We start from the raw sequence: 11,351 nt of genomic DNA, 5'->3' as shown, positions 1-11,351 counted from the left end.
GCCTATTTGGATAACTCACCCTTAAAGGAAAAGGCAAACCAGAAAACACCACTCTAGAAACCCAAGAGCTCTCTCTAAAAATTTCTCCACCCTCCACGGGTGACTCGGTGATGGGAAACCCACGGGGATTACAACTGAGATGGAAAAAAAAATGTACAAAATGATGTAAAAATAAACTATTATATTATTTTTTAAAAATAAATTTCTCCACCCTCAGGACAGTAGAGACCAGACCTGTACACATGGCCAAGAAGGGCCTTGGAGCCTGCGATCCCCCCCTCCCCCATAACACCGGGAAGAGGAGCCCCACTCTGAGGAAATGAAGTAGTTCGGGGTTCAACATAAAACCTAGTTTCCAGCTTTCCCTAGAGAATGGTACGCTGGCCTGGTCTGCGCCTAGGTGAGCAGACGGGCTGGGGACACCTAAACAGTTGCTGAAAAGCAAAATGTGCCACTTCGTGGAGAGACAACACATACGGGACAGCCAAACCCCACGATCAACGGGCACCAGACCTCAGGCACGGACGGGGTTCGAACCCGCGATCTTCGGTTTACGAGACCGACGCCTTACCACTTGGCCACCGCGCCTGACAGCCGAGCGAGCGGTGGAAGCTCTCAGTGGAAGGGAGGCGGCGCAGGCGCGAGAGGGGTGACATCCTGCCGCAGGCCCCGCCCCGGCCCCAGCCGCCCGCCCCGTAGACCCGCGGGTCCAGATCCGACCCGCTGCGGCTCGCCAGCTCAGGGCCAAGGTGAGGCCGCAGTGCCCTAGGGTGACGACCGAACCCGGGACCCCAGAGAGCCCGGCCGGCCGGCCGACCCCCTCCCGGGCGCACAGCCTTGGGCTCCAGGAGCTCAAAACCCAAGGGGCGAGCTGCCGCGGGGCGGGGAGGCGGGGGCAGACCAATTAGGGCTGAAGCGGAGAGTGTGGGGCATCTGCGCCCAGCGGGTGACCTTGGCCCGGGGGTTTCCGACCAGTGGGCAGGTTACCCTTGCAGCGCCAGCTCTGACGGAGCAGGCAGGATCGAGAAGGGATGCAGGCTGGCCGCCGCAGGAAGAGCCCGCCCGGGCGGCGAGGGCCAGGCTGTGGGTGCCAGAGGGAAGAGGTGATCTTCCCTCGCTGATCCACCCCGCGGGCCCCATCTGTGGCTCCGGGGTATCCTCGCGCCCCCACCCATGGCCCTTAGACTCCTGACGGGCCCTGTGTCAGAGACTCCCGGTACAGGTTTAGACAGGACTGCCTTGCCGGGAGAAGCTGAGGTGTGCCCAGAGGGGGATGCCTCCAGGGGTGTCTGGGCGGCAGTGCGAGAGGGAGGTAACAACCAGAGGCGACCGAAGTGGAGAAATCTGAGAGTCTGGCCACCCCGCGGACAGCAGGTGGCCTCGAGAAAGGAATGAGCTAGACTCCGTAATGATTATCAGCATAGGTAGAACCGAAACGCACCTGTAATCGCAAAAAGCAAGACGTAGGACGATTTTGACCATTTACTAAAGCAAAGGAAAAGTGAAGTTAAGTGAAAGTGAGAACACTGGGAAAGTAGGAGAGGAAAATGACTAGGAAATTAAGGGGACGTTATTGGTAAGGCTTTGTTTCTAGTTTATGAAAGAGGCAAATGCTGTGATGGTTGAAACGCGCACCTGTGCTGTGTGCGTATACATTTTTTAGCTTTTGCATTTTCTTTAAAAATTTTTTAAAGGAAATGAATCCCTCTGTCTTTGGCGGATGGGGTCCACCTTGACTGTTCAGGAGGGAGTGATGATTGGGGGTAAGAGGAGCTCTCCTTTCAGCCCCCAGGGATGGTAAAGCAAAGCAGACCAGTCATCCCACTGCCAACGCACTCAGGCTTATTTATAGAACTTTTTTTAAGCTATGAAGTATAGATAATGGGGATTGGGGGGGGGTGGGACCTCAAGAAAGCTAGTTTTGTATGGCAAAGAAAAAAAAACATAAAACTTATGACCTTAACCGTTTTCAAAGTGTACAGTAGTGTTAACTCTGTGCAAGCCATTGTGCAATAGATCTCTAGGACATTTTTCCATCTTGCAAAACTGAAACTTTATACCTCTTGAATAATAACCCCCCTCCTCCCCTACCTCCAACCCTTAGCAACGGCCCTTCTACCCTCATAAGTTTGACCACTCGGTTACCTTATGTAAGCAGTGGCGTCTGCTGCTTTGTGACTGGCTTACTTCATAAAGTCCTCCCGGCTCATCCATGTTGCACAGACTGGATTTCCTTTTTTAAGACAGAATAATACTTTGTTGGCATATTTTAAAATAAGTTTCTTTACCCTTTCATCTGCTCGTGAACTTTTCATTTATTTCTACTTTCTAGCTATTATAAATAATAGAGAAATGAATGTGCCAGCACAAGTTGCTCTTGGAGACCCAGACTTCAGTTCTGGTCTTTTAGCTATATACTCAGAAGTAGCTTGCTGGATCATAGGTACTTCTACTTAACTTGCGAGAGCCTCCAGACTGTTCTCTACAGTGGTATAGTTTACATTGCCACCACAGCACAGGGCTCAAGTTTGTCCACATCTGTGCCAATATGTATATTTTCCTGGGGGATTACTTTTGATAGTAGCCATCTTATCTGTGTGGGATATTATCTCATACCCCTATTCATGATGTAGAACATTATTTTTATGCGGGCTCTTTGTGTGATCTACTTTGGAGCAATGTCTGTTCAAGTCTTTTGTTACTGTTTAAGTCTGGTTGTTTCCATTGTGGTGTGAGTTATAGGAGTTCATTATATATCCTATTTTTAAACTATTAACCGCATATCAGACACATGGCCCGTAAATATGTTCTCATTCTGTGCTTTGACCTTTCACACTGCGGAGGGTTTCCTTTACTGTGCCTAAGTTCAGTGTAGCCCAGTTCAGCTATTTTTGCTTCTGATGCCTGTACTTTTGGGTCATAGCCAAAAAATCATTGCCAAATTGACAATCATGAAATTTCCTCCCCCCTTTTAATCTTCTATGAGTTCTATTATTTCAGATCTTTTGTTAGACTTTTACTCCACTTGACTTCATTTTTATATATGGTTTAAGGAAGGGCCTCACTCTTGCATGTGGATAGCCAGTTTTCTCAGCACCATTTGCTAAAGACACAGGGCAGTCTTGACAAGAAACAGGAGACTCCAGTGAACACATGCCTTAGCACCAGTGTCAGCCTGGCAGCTGCTGTCTCGTGTATAAAACCCACTGAAATTTATCTAGTTTGAGGTACATGGTCCCCCCCACACACACATTTTAACTAATTAGAAAACAGGATGACAACTAATTAGTTGATGGAGTCTTATTACTCAATGACAGTGTTTTTCCTGTTCAGTGGGACATAAAAGTTTAAATCAGTGTGAGGGATGAATTTGATGAAATAAGAGTATATGCAATAGTTGAGGGCCTCCCATATTTTCACACCTGTATATTTCATGGTATCCTGAGCATTCAGATGTCCTTCAAAGTGAATTTCTTTACTCCTTGTAACAGATGTACCGCTCTAGTACAGGATATTGACAGCGGGGGAGACTGGAACAGGAGGGAGACAGGCATAAAAGGGCTCTCTCTAGTTCCCACATAACTTTTCTGTGACTCTAAAACTGCACTGGAAAATGTTTTTAAAATAAAGCACTTTAAAAATACTTAATTCTTGTACCCTTTGTTCTCGGACATTCCCCGAATGACCCTCTGGTAGGGTGAATTATGGACCCCTTAGGTTCAATTCTGAACAGGGCAGGAGCCCAATTTCCCTTTTCCAGGAGTGAGCAGCCATACGAAGCGAGCGTACGGTCTGACTTCTGTTTTCTAAGTTTACATGCACCATTTTTAAGACAGCACTTTTACACTGCAGAGACCCCCTGCAGTTTGACTCAAGTGAGAGACTGTGTGGGTGCTGAACCCAGAGCCCCTGGTGAGAATCAGGCCCCACACGCCTCCATGTAGCACAGTAGTAAAAGCACCATTCATCACTGCAATAAATGCTCACTGGGCGCCTTCTAATACCGGATCCTGTGCTAGAACTGGGGCTCTAACAGAGCTGGCTTTGATTCTTAAATAAGCAAAACATTCAGCAGACCAGATGGTGCTAAGTGCTGGGAAGAAAAGTAAATCAGGGAAGGATAGGAGTCCTGGGGATGGGAAGGGAGTAGTTTATTTTTTAATAATATTAGTTATTTTTACATCATTTTGTGCCTTTTTCCATCTCAGTTGTAATCCCTGTGGGCTTCCCACCACCAAATCACCCGTGTGCCATCACCATAGTCCAGAATACTTCCCCAATCCCCATTTTTTTAATCTTATTCCCCACTCCACCCCTGTAAAATGTCTCTGGTATATAGTTGTTTATTATTATTATTCCCCGCCAACCCCCGTTCTTTATGCTCCTGCTACGAGGGAAACCATCAGTATTTTTCTTTTTCTTTCTGGCTTATTTCACTAAGCATGATTCGGGAAGGGAATAGTTTTAAAGAGAGAGGAGTGGGCATAAAAGGCAGTCACAAGGTCTTTGCAATGTTTCCTATCCAAAGCAATGGGCCTCTTCTCTCCCCCCACACTTTTTGAACTGCACTGGCCACCTGGCTTGCTTTGAGGAACAGAATAAGGTGAAATGTGTAGGTTCTACACTTCTGCCTTCCCTTCTGCGCTGCGTTCTGAGACTGCTGTGTGAGGATACAGTCCAGCTACTGGAAGGCGAGAGGCCACGAGGCAGCCCAGCCCAGCCCAACAGCCAGCAATACCTGCAGACATGTCAGTGTGGCCGTTGGGCACCTTCCTGCCCACTGACCCTTTGGTCAGTTGCATGAATGAGCCTGGGCACACCCAGCAGAGGGAACTACCCGACGACCTACCAATCGTGAAAACACGTCATTCTTGTAACACACTGCATTTTGGCAGTGGCTTGTTGCATAGCGATCACAGTCCATTGATCTAGGCCATGAGGTACAACTGACACACCTTTCGGTTCCAGGTTTGTGGGCTGCATGGAGTGGTTAAAACCTTCCTGAAGTGGGCCCTTCCTGGTGGCACAGCAGGTTAAAGCACAACACTAAGAAGCTAAAGCCACTTCAGCATGAGTTTGATCCCCGCTTGCCCCAGAGGTGACCCACATGGCGCCGCAGACCTCTCCTGACCCGCCCGCTGCTCCCCTCAGCAGTGTACTTCATTGATCTGCCTGTTCTGCTCCCCACTCTGTCTCTGGTGAATCTTCTCACCACCCCTGCATCTCTGGCACAAATAAATCAATCTTTAAAAAAAAAAAAAAAACCTTCCTGAAGCTGGAGCGGTGTGGCTGGGATCATGCCCAGGATTCCCTCAGCCATCATTTAATCTCAGCTTCTCATCCACAAAAGAGCAGTAAGTGCTTAGTTATAGCCCTGCATTAATTAAAAATTGATCAACCTTCTGCATTATTCACTGCTCAAGTTAAACGGGACTGAAAGGTCCTTGAAACTGCTTCCTTGGGTGCAGTAGCAAGCTGACACTTCTCCCTTCGGTTAAGTTTCCCAGTGCCTGTGCACTGGGAAAAAAAATAAATAATGTCAATGGGAGATAGAAGCACACTTTGAAACCTTATGGAGGGTAGATAGCCTCAACGACAGTGTGTCGTTTAAACTGCCATTCACCCCTGCAGTTAGTGCCACGCTCTCTTCCCTTGTCCATGTCTATTCAGTTGACTTGCCCTGACGATGGCCTGGAGGTGTGCATGCTTCACAACATGCTAACGGAGTGCGATGCCACGTGAATGGGGCAGGAGGGTCTACCGAGGATTCCTTTGCTACATAAAATCAGGCTGCCTTGGGGCTCCCCTGTGAGCTCTATCCCTGAGCAACCCTTGGGATTCTTTGCGTGAACATATCCCCCTTATCCTCCTACTGTGGACAAGCAGGATTCTCCGTGGGACTCTTGGACTGAAAGATGTATGTGGGTGACAGGCCTGAGGGGCCAAGTCATTCTTGAATGTGTAAGTGCTTCTGGGAAATGGTCTCCTGAGAGGAAGTCTAAGAGGAAACTGCTAAAGACCCAGTGTTCCAGTATCTATTGCTGTGTAAATAGCCAGCTCAACAGAGAGGCTGAAAACAATCTCTTTCATGTGTCTGTGGGTTGACTAGACAGTTCTGCTTCATTTGGTATTGGCTGGGGTGACTGGAAAACCTGACAAGGCCTTACTCACATGCCTCACACTGGTTGGGGCTATTGGCTGAGGGCCCAAGTTCACATGGCTCCTCGGACTTCCTCACAGATGGCTGCTGAGAAGGTACATTTCAAGAGGAAGATGCTCAGAAGTCACAGAATGCCACTTCTGTCATTTTTAATCTACTGAGCCTAGCAGTCCCAGGGCCCAGCCCAAATTCAAGGGGAGGGGAAATAGACACCTCAACTAGGGGAGGGGCTTGCACAGAGGGAGAGAATTAACCCTTGGCATCTGTCTTGAGAAGCTATCACAGCTGTTCTTCAAGCCCAGGGCTTGAGTGTAGATGCTAATTAGTGCTTACCCAGGGCTGGGTGTGTGGATTGAATGCAGAGGTTTATCAGCTGGGTCTCCTTTGACTCCACCTCAAAAAACTGACTGTTCTTGAGGGCTCTCTAGAGGAGTTAGAAACTTCCAGCCTCTTGAACCCGCATTCACAACCCCCCTCACCTGCAGACCAAAGCACTGAGGGTCTGGACTAGAACCTGCCAGAGGCCAGCTTTTGGCCTGGGGGTAACTGCACTTGGGTAAGTCAGGAAAGCCAGTCAGGGAAGAGGGGCCTACTGGGCTGGACACAGGGGATGAGGGTCTCACAGGCTGGCAAGTATCAAATGGGCTGCCCAAAGTGAGCTCAGACTTCAATGCCTTTGTTTCTTTGATTTTGGGCCTTTCTGGAGTGCTTTTTTTTTTTTTTTTGAATGCAGAACCTACACCAATTATCAGGGACCTCAAGTGGGAACCTAATATCAAGGTCAGAGCTTAGAAGGGCAGGAGAGCGAGGGAGGCTTCCTGTAGCTCCAAGGCTGCCACCAGCCTAGTTCTAGAAGGACTGGCTCAAAGCTGGTTCTGACTTCCTGGGTCCTAGAACCCGTGATCTTAGCCCTGTGAGACTGGAGCATGGGTCAACCCTTCAACCTGCCTTAAGGTATTGCCCAGCCAGCCAGGCCTACCGGAAATGGAGCTGTAACCAGATGGCCCCAGGAAAAGGGGAGGTTCCAGGTTCCCTGCCACACCCAGAGGTAGGTTGGAGCTGAGCAGAGAAAAGAGGAGAGAAGAGAAGGAATCTGAGGAGGAAGCAGGATGGAGAACAAGGAGGAGACCTGAGGGAGCCACATGGAGCAGAGACATGTGAAGAAGCGGCTCTTGTTTCTTGGCCCTGGACTGGTTGAAACAGGTATGGGTGAGACCTGTGGGGAGGTTGACTATGTGTATCTTGATTTTGACTTTGCTCTTTTCCTCCCAGACTTGTCTGGCCATTTCTGACCCTTTTCTGTGGGTCCCCTCCAGAAGGTGCTTTAATCTTGTGGCGGGTTTTCAATCCCTTTTGGGTGGTCTTTCACCCACGAGGGGACGGGTAACATCAGGTGTTTGATTTAGAAACTATTCTTTGTCTTTTTTGTATTGCGCACTGACTGTATTAAATCTCCTTTCCATTAAAGGTCTTATATGTTTTATCTTGATGTGGCGGATGGCAGAACCTATTTAGAGCAAGCAGGTTTGGGGGTTCAGGGTTGCCCCTCTCCCTTCATCTTCCCTGGGCCACTGCCCCTGCTCCTCCTCAGTGCACAGGGGTGCTACATTTCCTACCCTCCATCCTTGCTCCCAGCCATGCCGTCCCTACAGTCCCTCTGCTTGGAGAGCCCACCCAGGCTCAGCCTGCCTCCTGAAACCTTCCCAGCCTGCAGCGACCCCCTACCCCACCCCATTAAGCAGTCCCACTCCTGATGCAATCAAGTCCTACTCCCTACCAACTCTTCCCTTAGCAGCTGCCTGGGTGTGGATCCTGGGTAGTCACCTATGGTGACTCAGCTCCCCATATGTAAAGTGGGGTGATACCACTACCCTCCTCACAGGTTGTCTCAAGGTTCAGGTGACCTGCTGTCCACCAAGCACTTACTGCCTGGCACTTTACGACCCCAGAAAAATGGAAGTTAACATGAATTCTTAATTGTGCTCTCCTGGGGGCTAAGTGCTGCCTTAGGTCTAGGCACTGAGGCTTCACGGGGCTGAAAACTCAAAGACTACCAGACCAAGGGCAGAGCAGAAACGCACTGTCCCTCAACCGGCATCTCACTGCTGCCGAGGGGTCTCCAGAACCAGCTGCAAAATGGCTTGATCTGCCTCAGGCCCACTTCAGTCATTTTCTGAAGATGGGTTGGCTGGGGTAGACCCTTCCGGGAAGTCTGACGCCCTTGCCCAAGCAAATGTCCCAACCTGGTGATTCCAACTCCCCATTCTCAGTCAGCAAATAAACCAGGTCTTACCTGTGAGGCGACTGTGTCGTCTCTCGGCAAACTACTTGGTCCTGCTGACCAGACTCCTGACTCCCGACGGCGTGATGGCACCATGGCCTGCTCTGTGAGGCGCTTGTTAAGGCCTTTATACAGCCCTCCCCTCTGCCACATCCTCCCAACCGTCCCCACCTGGTCATCTCCTCCTCCCTCGGGCCTCAGCTGAATCCTCTGATTCTTCAAAGGATTTCAGGAGAGACTACCCTGTGATTCTCACCCTGGGCTACATTCGAATCAGTCGGAGATCTTTGAAAAGCAGCCCGTGTCCCACCTTACCCAAATCAGAATCACCTGTTTCTGCGTAGTTTAAAACCCTCCCAGGTGGTTCTGATGTGCAGCCTGGCTTGAGACTCTCCCAGCTCTGTGAAGGGGGAGGGCAGGGCTGTTTGCTCACTGTTACAAGCCAGCAGCAGCCCAACAGTGCACCTAGTACACGCTGCACTAACGTTCACCCATTAAGCCATCTCTCTTCCTGTACCCCCAAAAGGCCGTGTTTTCTACAAGCGTCCCTCATGTGCAGTGCCTCGATCCTACAACCCTTCGGGGGTCTGCTGAAATGCCCCTTCCTTGGAGAAGCTGTCTGTTGGTCTCAGCCCTGCCCCCAGCTCCCCGTCCCCCTGGACCTTCCCCTTGGTGCTGCTCATCACCAGAGTCAGCTGTCTCCCCCCACCCCAGCTGCATAGACCTCACTCTATTCCTGTCCTACCACCCCCGCCCCCACCCCCCCAGGATCCCCCCAATGCCTGGAGCACACACAGTGGCACTCAGTGAATTGTTTGGGTAAGTGACTTCATTCCAGTTTTTTTGGCTCAGAAGACTCTGTCCTGGACCCAGACGGCTCTAGAAAATTCTAAATGAGAGTCCATGAATTGGTAGATCTGCAGTAAACCCCCTTTGCAGCAACTGTGAACTCTGAGGGGTCAGTGGAGATGGGTCAGGAGTCTGCAGACTGGGGGGTGAGGATGTCTCTGTGCAGAGGGCACATGGATACCCACAGCTTGCTGTTCTTCCTCTAAACTGGGGAGAACTGTGTCCTTCTCAAAGACAGATTAAAGTCCTAAGCCCTAGGGCCTATCAATGCCACCTCTTTGAAAACATGGTGTTGGCACACAGAATCAAGTGAAGTGAAGTCATAGTGGACCAGGTAGGTGCTAATCAGGGTGGGGGTCTCGTGTCCCCAGAAGGGTGGAGTTTGGACACAGATACCCAGGGCTGAGGGAAGGTGCCCACTGCAGACCATGGCAGGAACTGCAGCTGGGGCGCCACACCATGGGCCTAACGCCGCTGTGGGGCGTTTGTCCTGGCAGCCTCCAGAAGGAGCCGGTCTTGCAGACCCCCCCCCCGCCCCCGGTTTTGAACTTTTAGCCTCTAGAGTTGCGAGAATAAAATTTCTGTTGTTTCGAGACATCCAATTTGTGATTTTTTTTTTCTTTTTACAAACACGCGAGAAAACAAAGTGGTTTGTATAAATAAGGAGTCTTTTGGGGAAGTTGAGTTTTGCCCTCCTCCCCAATCCAGATTTGACATTTGCAAGCTCTTCCTGGAGCCCCACCTGGTGCCTTGACAGGTACTCGTAGTGGTCACAGAGGAACTGCTATTTCCCTTGCTTTGCAGACTGCGATTCAGGGAAATGAGAAACTTGTTCAAAGCCCCACAGCTACGAAGTCCTGGCCTCTTACTTCAGTTCCAGGAATCTTCCCATGAACAGTCATTTGATGCTTTGAAAATGCTTAATGGCCTAGTTATTGTGAAACTCCAGCAAATTGGAAATTTAATGCCAGGGTTCTTTAGCAACACCCCTGTCCCCACAGTGTCCCCAGGACACCATGGCCTTCTCCTCCCATGCTTAAGTTCACCTCCATGTCAAGCCGTTTTGCATTTGCTTATAGCTTCAGATACTCCTGACACAACCCCAAGGTAGGGTGCAGCTCCTGGAAAAGCCAGATGCTTTGGATGGTGGAGTGGGGAAAGCAGAACCAGTCTCAAAATCAGCAATTCCTCAAAACAAGGATTCTGTTTCCAAAACTGGGGCACCAGGTGAGGGGTCAGGAAGCAGACACACCTCACTGCGGAGGGGCCCTGGAGAGGGCTGGGAGATGGCAGCAAACCCGGTTAAGTTTGCATGTCCACAGGCAATGAGTGACCTTCACAGTATTGCCTGGGACATACTTAAACTGAAAAATCTACCTGAAATTCAGTATTAACTGGGAATCCTGTATTTTTATAGTCACAGAACCTGATGACCTGGGAAGTAAAGAAGCTGCATCAGGAAGATGGAAGGACTAAGGGCCGCAAGCACAGCCGGTGTTGGAAGACTACTTGCCCATGAGCCCAGGTGGGGAAATCCAATGAGCGGCAGACCCCTGCCACAGGGGCCGGCGTGGGCAGGCGAGAGCGGCTGGTACTGCTGCCCTGAGGGTCTGGGCCAAAAGGGAGGGGTCCACTCACTTTCAGATGCTGGGCCCGGTGACCGCATGGTCCTTTGACACCTGGGATCCCATACTGTTAAGTCTTGGAAGGGGCAGACAATGGACTCAGCTCATTACCCTGGGGTTTGGCTGAATCAGCACTGGTGCCTCAGTCTGAAACCAAGTGCCCCGGCAGACTCGGGCCTGTGACCCCCAAGTGCGTGGTGGCTACCCGTGGCACGAGCACTGGGACCCCATGGAGGGGCCGGTGCACAAGCTGGGATCCCTGGGAGGCGTTTGCTGGGCAAGAGAACCCAGCTGCATGAGGACATCATAGGCCTGAGGCTGAAATGGTGGCACACAGCTCCTCTCCCAGGGGCAGTGGGCTAAACACGGCCTGCGGTGTGACCCCCCCCCAAAGGTACACTGGGTGGGGCCTGCTCCGCCTAAGGGAGACCGGTCC

At 50.6% G+C, this 11,351-nt stretch overlaps 1 non-coding gene across 1 annotated transcript; it reads right to left on the bottom strand.

The window, feature by feature from the left end:
- Nucleotides 1–516: 516 nt before the first annotated feature.
- TRNAT-CGU lies at nucleotides 517–588 on the bottom strand. The gene has a single exon. It is a non-coding gene; the product is annotated as a tRNA-Thr (tRNA).
- Nucleotides 589–11,351: the final 10,763 nt, after the last annotated feature.

Source organism: Condylura cristata, unplaced genomic scaffold (assembly GCF_000260355.1).
Source record: "Condylura cristata isolate star-nosed mole 26May11 unplaced genomic scaffold, ConCri1.0 scaffold00017, whole genome shotgun sequence".
Taxonomy (NCBI): Eukaryota; Metazoa; Chordata; class Mammalia; order Eulipotyphla; family Talpidae; genus Condylura; species Condylura cristata.
Note: the sequence above shows the minus strand (reverse complement) of the source record. Positions and strands in the feature narration are given on the sequence as shown.